The sequence below is a fragment of the Apodemus sylvaticus genome, chromosome 2 (assembly GCF_947179515.1).
Source record: "Apodemus sylvaticus chromosome 2, mApoSyl1.1, whole genome shotgun sequence".
Lineage (NCBI taxonomy): Eukaryota > Metazoa > Chordata > Mammalia > Rodentia > Muridae > Apodemus > Apodemus sylvaticus.
The window spans coordinates 118,549,179-118,558,180 of NC_067473.1; positions in this window are offsets into that span (position 1 = coordinate 118,549,179).

Below are 9,002 nucleotides of genomic sequence, written 5' to 3' on the forward strand. Positions count from 1 at the left end.
TGTGTGTGTGTGTGTGTGCCGTTGACAACCCCCTTTTGCCACATACAATTATAGACGTTGGAAGCCTCATCTGTGAGAACACACAGGACCCTATACCCTTCAGAGGAGGTAATGATTCTTGGCTTGGAGCAAACTTGTCAGGCCAGGCCCAAGTTCTGAATGGACCATCTAGAACACTGGTTCTCAACTTGTGGGTCATCAACCCTTTTGGAATAGAACAACCCTTTCATAGGGGTCACATATCAGATAGCCTACATATCCGATTATGTTTCATAATAGTAACAAAATTACCCTTATAACGTAGCAACAAAATATTTTCATGGTTTGGGGTCACCATGTCGTGAGGAACTGAATTAAAGGACTGCAGCATTAGGAAGGTAAAGAACCACTCCTCTGGAACCTGTGGTTTAAACGCAGGAATCAAGAATCACAGCTCTGGACTCAAAAACTTAGGGATCTATCGCTCAAGGACAGTGTCTAGAGCCTGGGCCCTCACATTCAAAATGAACAGCTGAGAGCATGGGACCCTCACATCCAGGACCACAGAGGCCAGAGCTGGGTTCCACATCTCGAGCACTCCTGGAGCTCAGAACCTAGAACTTAGCAAGAACCCCGAAGTAAGGCCTGTAGCCCAGTGTCAGAACCGAGACCCCAACATACGAAGCCTAGAACCTGAAATCTGGAATGTGGAGCTCCTATGTCCAAGCTCTGGAGCCTTCCAGAGGACCCCATGGCCAGGAGCCAAGCCCAGAACACAGAGTGAGTTCACAAGAGGCCATGATGACCTGGCTTATTTCCTCTCTCCTGTTAGCCCAAAAGTTTGGAGCATTCATCCCAGGTACAGTCTCAGGTGCTGGGAGGCAGGCCAGGAGGAAGCCAGCAGGTAAGTGGCTTCCCTCTGTGTACACTCAAGAACACCAAAGCATTCTTGAGAGAGGTGTTCCCCTCTCCCTGTTGAATAGGTTCGTTCTTCATGCATCCTTGCCTGTTGAGCCTTGGGGCTGCCTGTGAGGAGAAGATCTGTGTGAGAGGCCAGTGGGATGAGAGCTAAGTACCACAGGCTCAGGCTCAAGCAAGCTACTTGGAAGTCCAGGCTCAGAGGGCTCCTGGTCTCAGGAGTGTTCCCTCCTCCATATGTGATTAGACCATCGCCCTCCCACCACTCAGTCATTAGCCGGTAAAGAATTAGGATTCTGTGGACAAAGCACCCAGGCAGACCAGGAACCACAAGTGGCTGCCTTAAGCAGGGTGACCACTGTCTTTATGATCCCGCAGGATCTGCACCAGAGCTGCCAGGGTGGAGCGGGCCTTTGTTCCATCTGTTTGCACCCAGGTGGGGCTGGCCAGCTCAGGCCCTCCCTCCCTTCCTCTTCTGGGATACGTCCAAGTCTGGCTTCTTACACCCATTTTCCATAGTAGAAACCGAACCTCTTGTGTGACCTTTAGGGACCAGATCTGTCCTCAGCCAGCTCCTGTCTCCTGGTGCTGTCACTGCAGCAGGGGAGGGGAGGGGAGGGGAAGAGAGGGGAGGGGAAGGGAGGGGAAGGGAGGTGTCTCACTGATCAATCCTAGGGCCTCAGCAGGGACCACAGCCCCAGGGAGAATTTGGGAGGAATGCCGGCTGTCCACCACTGGAGAGGACCAGCTCACCTGAGGCGGGGAAGGAGGCAGACAGAGTGGAGCCGGTCCAAGGTGGGTGGATCCTCAATGAGTTTATGAGGCAAAACAATTTGGATTTTTAAAGAAGATAACAACAACAACAACAACACAACAACAACAACAATAATAATAATTTTTAAAAAACCCAAACAATTACAAACTTCATCTGGAAAAACAGGCAAGTCAACAGAATTAGTCTACAGTTTAAGGCAAAATGGAATATGTAACTTGTGTATTACATGTGAGTGCATGGGGAGGGCTTGTGTAATACATGTGAGTGTGTGGGGGGGGCTTGTGTAGTACATGTGAGTGTGTGGGGAGGGTTTGTGTATTACATGTGAGTGCATGGGGAGGGCTTGTGTAATACATGTGAGTGTGTGGGGAGGGCTTGTGTAGTACATGTGAGTGTGTGGGGAGGGCTTGTGTATTACATGTGAGTGTGTGGGGAGGGTTTGTGTAGTACATGTGAGTGTGTGGGGAGGGCTTGTGTATTACATGTGAGTGCGTGGGGAGGGCTTGTGTAGTACATGTGAGTGTGTGGGGAGGGCTTGTGTATTACATGTGAGTGTGTGGGGAGGGCTTGTGTAGTACATGTGAGTGTGTGGGGAGGGTTTGTGTATTACATGTGAGTGTGTGGGGAGGGCTTGTGTAGTACATGTGAGTGAGTGGGGAGGGTTTGTGTATTACATGTGAGTGTGTGGGGAGGGTTTGTGTATTACATGTGAGTGTGTGGGGAGGGCTTGTGTATTACATGTGAGTGTGGGGGGAGGGTTTGTGTATTACATGTGAGTGTGTGGGGAGGGCTTGTGTATTACATGTGAGTGTGTAGGGAGGGCTTGTGTAGTACATGTGAGTGTGTGGGGAGGGTTTGTGTAGTACATGTGAGTGTGTGGGGAGGGTTTGTGTAGTACATGTGAGTGCGTGAGGAGGGTTTGTGTATTACATGTGAGTGCGTGGGGAGGGTTTGTGTATTACATATGAGTGTATGGGGAGGGTTTGTGTATTACATGTGAGTGTGTGAGGAGGGTTTGTGTATTACATGTGAGTGTGTGGGGAGGGTTTGTGTATTACATGTGAGTGTGTGGGAAGGGTTTGTGTATTACATGTGAGTGTTTGCAAGCACGCTGTATATGTACACGTGAGTGAAAAGTTGCTCTCAAGTCCACTGCCATTTTGCTGTGAGGACAGGAAAATCTGCAGGGACCCAGATGAGCCTAAACATATACTATGATTTACAAGGTAGTAGGTGGTACCAGTGGTACCCAAATCTGTGCAAAGGAGCTTTGGGATGAGGAGATTCACATAAAAATACCCAGAATCTGGCCCCCTTCCTCCCTGTCTCTCTAATGAAGGCTAGTCAGGCTCAGAGCCCAGACCCCATCGCCAGCGGGAACCTAGGTCTTGTACCTATCTGGATCTTGGGGATATCGAGTCTTGACAATACCATACACATTGTGTACTTAAGTTTTTGCTGCTGCTGTTTTTGTTTTTGTTTTTTAAGATTGGATCTTTTCCCTTATGTTCTGCAGTGCTGGAGATGGAACTCAAGGCCTCCTGAGGGCCAGGCAAGCCACACCCTAACCCTAAAGATAGAATCTTGAAAGCAACTATTACAACCCACCTGTCTGGATCACCCAGTTTGATTCCCCCTCCCCCAGATAAACTGTCAGCAGGACACTGGAAACAAACATAAAACTTTTCTTCTACATCACAGAGAGGAAGCAGGATAGTAAAAAATGGTACAGGGCCGTGCATAGTATTCAAGGCACGAGTACTCACGGCTGTCTAAAAACCTCTCACTTTGGGACCCAGAGATTTTTCAGGACAGTCTTGATAAACCCAAGAGCATGCACACTCAAAAGAAAGGAGAAAGAAACAAAACAATACTGACTACAACAGGAATAAAAATAGTAGTAATAATAACAATAACAACAGCAATAATAAAAAATATTATTATTATCATCATTATTACTATTTTTAAGAAAAGGTTGGGCATGCTGGAGCCATGATGACTCGGAAGTTAAGAGCAGTTGCTGCTCTTGCAGAGAGGCCTGTGGTGAGCCACAACATGGCGGCTCACAGTCATCTGTAACTCCAGTTGTAGGAGGTCTGATGCTTTCTTCCCGCCCCCTCAAGCACTGCTGATATGTGAACATGTATGCAGTCAAACACATGTATAAAATAAACGTTTTTAAAAAGCAGGGGATCAGCAAGAGAAGATACCCCAAAGGAAAGAAGGCTGGTGTCTCCATGGCACATTCACAGAAGCACTTCACTGTAGCTAAAAGGTGGCAGTGACCCTGGGGCCCATTGAAAGGAAGAATGATAACCTGAGGCTATCCAAAGAAGGCGGCCACTCACCTTTCAGAAGGAAGGCACTGATACTACATGCTACCGAACAGACACTATGCCAGGAAAAGCCAGCCAGACACAGTGCAGAGGGGTGACTCCACAGGCCTGAGGGTCTCCAGAGCCAAGGGTTCACAGAGACAGAACACCAGCATCTGGGGAGAAGGTAGTGCTGGATTGGGGCAAGCTTTGGCGGGGAAGATGGGAATGTTCTGAAGGTTTATACATATCTTAGAAGGGTCGCATGTAGCCCAGGATGGCCTTGGAATTCCTGATCCTCATGTCTCAATCAAGAACTGGGCGTGCACACCATACTGGTCTGAGAAGTCCTGGACCTGGCTGGTAGGGACAGTTTTGGGGCATTTTAAATGAGATTCACAACACTGAGCTGCAGTCACCATGACACTCCTGGGAAGAATCTTTCCTGGGAAGAATCTTTTCTGAATGTTAACAAAAAGTAACTTCTTTGGGATGGAAATTTTCCTTCTATCTCCCAAATGTTCCATAATGTAGTTAAATGACTTCAATAGAAAGATTAATGCTCAAAATTACTTACTAATGTTCAAAATTATAGAATGATAGGGTCATTTAATCCCAACACTCAGGAGGCAGAGGTAGGCAGATCTCTGACTTTGAGGCCAGCCTGGTCTACAGAGTGAGTTCCAGACTAGCCACGGCTACACAGTGGGATTAGTACGAGAAACACCAACAACCAACAACGAGGATGAAGAATGAGACAACTCCCCCCCCCCCACCTTCCAAAGGAGAACGTGAAGGGCATGCAAAAGTCACCCACAGCCGGGCAAGCACAGCCAGGAAGCAGTCTTACACGTGAGGAAGCTCAGGGATGTGTCTGTGAGCCGCGCCCACCCCCCACCCCGACCTTAGCTCTGGCTCCTGGGGCTTACTATGGTGGGCCATAAGAAAACAAGCATGACTGTGCATCCCCGGAAGTGACCAGGATCCAAGTGGTCCCTGGTCCTCTCAGCATATGTCAAAGTGCCGGAAAGCGTGAAACGGTCTGTTGTTCTGCATACAGCAGGCTGTGGTGACTGTCCTGGTCAGCTCCAGAGTTTGAGCCCAAACCCTGGCCTATTCAAGGGACAGTGCTCTACTCTTTATCCCAGCCATTCATTTATTTTTTATTTTTTATTTTTAAGATGAAATCTGATTGAATTGTTCAGGCTGTCCCTAAAATGTTTTGAATCCCCTGCCTCAGCCTTCTGAGTGGCTGGAATCCCAGGTATGCACCAGTAGGCCTAATTATGATGGACTTTTTTTTTTTATTTCAACAAACCTGTTGTAGTGACACAATCCCAGCCTGGAAGGACAGAGGCAGAAGGGTCAAAAGTTCCAGGTCAACTGCTACAAAATGCAAGTCTGAAGCCAGCTTGAGACTTTGATACCCTGTCTCAAAGAAGCCAACAAACCACCAGTGCATACATTATATGTTCAATTTCTATGTCTTTATGTATGAGTCAAAATGTCATTTAAATTAAAAAGTAAAAAAATATTTGTGTTGGACTAGGGATCTAGTTCTCAGGTGGCGTGCTTATCTGTCCTGTGAATGTCCAGAGTCCAAGGCTCTGCCGTACAACAGTTTCCGCCAACACTGAAATATTCTGTCCTGCAGAAAGCTCCTCAAGCAGAAACGTAAACAACTCAAAATATATTCAGGAAGTCCCTGAAACTGACCAGATTCACTAGGCCCCTTTCTGCCAGAGTAAGCAATAAAAGCTGAGAATCCCTCAGAGGAGCTCCACCAAGCTATAAGGAAAACCGGGAGACCTGCATAGTTGCCGGGAAGAGGCAACCTGCCGAGCTGCCTGGAAGAAGTTTACACCTCTTCCTGGAAAGGTCTCCCTCCTCCCTGGCCACTGCCTGCAGGCTATGCAGTTGCTCCAGTTTCCCGGCTTTGTGAACTGTCACCTATGCTGGGTGGGCTTTGGTGATTCAGCTGTCTCTGAGTCATTTCTGCTCCTGTAAGTCACCCCTCACCCTCACCATCCTGTGAGTAGATCCAATATAACTCTGTTTCACCAAGTTGGACTTTGGTGGTATTCTTACTTTGGTCCATCATGGGTTCTCTTTCTGGGGTGAGTAGAAGTGTGTGTGTGTGTGTGTGTGTGTGTGTGTTGTGTCTCCCCAGGAAAGCCTCCCCAGGGGAGGGCTGTACCTCAGGTTTGAAGGTTTCACACAACACCCTCGGCATCACATACACATACATAATAAAAGTAGAAAAAATGTCCAGGAACTAGCCAAACAGAACAGTTATTCGCTGAGAAGTGGCTACAGCTAGTCTGGAAGGGCCATTTTACTTTACAGACATGCTAATATTTTGATGTTCCCAGTCCTTAACTATTCTTTCATTTAAATAACAGAGAACTGCCGGTCTTAGGCCCTGGCTCTCCTTTCCTTTAGCATTTCCAGAAGACCCTCTCTATAATCCTTGAAGCACCTCCATATGGAGGTAACTTATCAGACTTCCATGGAGGCTCTGAGGGCCTCCCTGGCACCCTACAATGTCACTTAGAGTTGCACAGGTCTGGAGAGTCGGGGTGATGGGTTGGGGGTGAATACAGACAAGACTCTCCTCTTCCTTGCTGTGTACCCTTGAACAAATGGCTTAGCTTATTGGAATGAACAATAGTAAAACAACACAGAACCTTCCAGACCTGCTTGAAGGGTGACACCAGGTCCTCCAAGAGGCCATCCAGCAAGGAGGCTGACGGGTGGGTAGTACGGACACCGTAGCCACATCCTTCTGGTGGTCCTGGTCAGGCCCCTTCCTTCCAGATCCCTTTACTGCCGGATACAGTAGGACAGGCCTGGACAGTGAGCAAGCATGGCCGCATCTTCCTATTCCTGCCCACCCCACCCCCAGCTTAGATTGGGTTTACAAAACTGGGGAAATTGAGGCTGACGGGAAAGGGGGTAGCTCAGTTCTTGGACAGAATGGGATAGCTGTGGTAGGGTTGTTCCCCTGGAGAGGGTGGAGGCCCCTGCCAGCTGCTGACCTGGCCCATCTGTCCTTCCAGGCAGGCCCACGCCCAGTGCACACTGGGACTCCCCAGAGGACCCTGGAAAAAATGGTGCTTTTCCCCTCTCCCTCCCTACCTCCTCTCGGTGTGGGTGGGCGGTGCTACTCTGGGCTAAGCAGTAGCTGCAGGCTGTGAAACAGGTCCTATCACTGAAAGGATGCTGGTACACACACACACACACACACACACACACACACACACACAAACACCATTCTCAGAAGACCTTGGACTCGAACCCCCAACTCTTGCCCCAGCCCATTTACCTCTCAAGTGTTCACCTTCTAGGCCCATTCTGCTCCACTCTCATAGGTAAGATCACCACAGATTCTTTCTTAACCCTTTAATCTAAGAAATATTCCAGGCATCCTAAACATAGTAGGTGATGTAACAGTTGCTGTCCTTGCTTTGTTTCATGGTACGTTTGCTAATGTGAAACTGTACATTTATACCTCATGGTTTTTGTCGCCAGCAACTGTGTTGCCAGCCAGGTCTCCAGCCAGGTTCCCTGCTGTCCTTCCCAGGCTAGATTTGAAGCCGGTCCCTGCCTGGCACTCCCTGGAAACCAGAGCTCTGCAGGGCAGGAATTGTGAAATCCTTGCCAGGTGCCTTAGGCTCCGTCCTGCTCACTCTCCACAGCTGTGGAGATCCTGTAGCTGCTTTCAGAGAGGCACCTGTGTCACCACCACAGTGGAGTCTTATGTAACCAGCAGTGACACCAACAAGGACATCTATGCTCTTGGCACAGTTCCCACCCGCCCTCTGGCACACGGCAGTGGGAGCAGGGAGAATGGAGGCGTCATAGAGCGTCTGCCCTCACCCTAGCTACCGGGGTTCCCTTCCCCTCACACCCTTCTGCATGAGAGGGCAGGGCAGGGGCTGGGGGGCAGGGAGGGGAGACAGGGCTTCCTCATTCCTGTGTCAGGTTTCCTCAGTAAAATGGACTTGCATTTTTCTGTATGTTTTCAGATTTGACAAATGTCATAGCTCTCTGCTCACCTGCAGCATATTTGTCCCAAGACCCTGATGGATACCAGGAACTGTGAGTAGTCCCAGTCCCGCAAGGATGTGTTTTCCTATTTTAAACGTCAGTTTATAGATGAGGCTCAGTAAAAGACTAACAACAGTAATAACAAAACAGAACAATCCCACAATGAAACCATCACTATCCTCTCTCCACACATTAATTAAACAGGATGCCTATATTTGAACACAATCAAGGTCCTTATGGCAGCCAAGTGACTGCCAGCACTTGGTGGTTGACAGGACACATGGGGTCACTGGGTGAAGGATGTGACTGACAGGTGGGCAGCACACACACGGGGTCACTGGGTGAAGGATGTGACTGACAGGTGGGCAGCACACACACTGGGTCACTGGGTGAAGGATGTGTGACTGACAGGTGGGCAGCACACACTGGGTCACTGGGTGAAGGATGTGACTGACAGGTGTGCAGCACACACACTGGATCACTGGGTGAAGGATGTGTGACTGACAGGTGTGCAACACACACACTGGGTCACTGGGTGAAGGATGTGACTGACAGGTGTGCAGCACACACTGGGTCACTGGGTGAAGGATGTGATGAATGACAGGTGGGCAGCACACACACTGGGTCACTGGGTGAAGGATGTGTGACTGACAGGTGTGCAGCACACACACTGGGTCACTGGGTGAAGGATGTGACTGACAGGTGGGCAGCACACACACTGGGTCACTGGGTGAAGGATGTGTGACTGACAGGTGTGCAACACACACACTGGGTCACTGGGTGAAGGATGTGACTGACAGGTGTGCAGCACACACTGGGTCACTGGGTGAAGGATGTGACTGACAGGTGTGCAGCACACACACTGGGTCACTGGGTGAAGGATGTGATGAATGACAGGTGGGCAGCACACACACTGGGTCACTGGGTGAAGGATGTGTGACTGACAGGTGTGCAGCACACACACT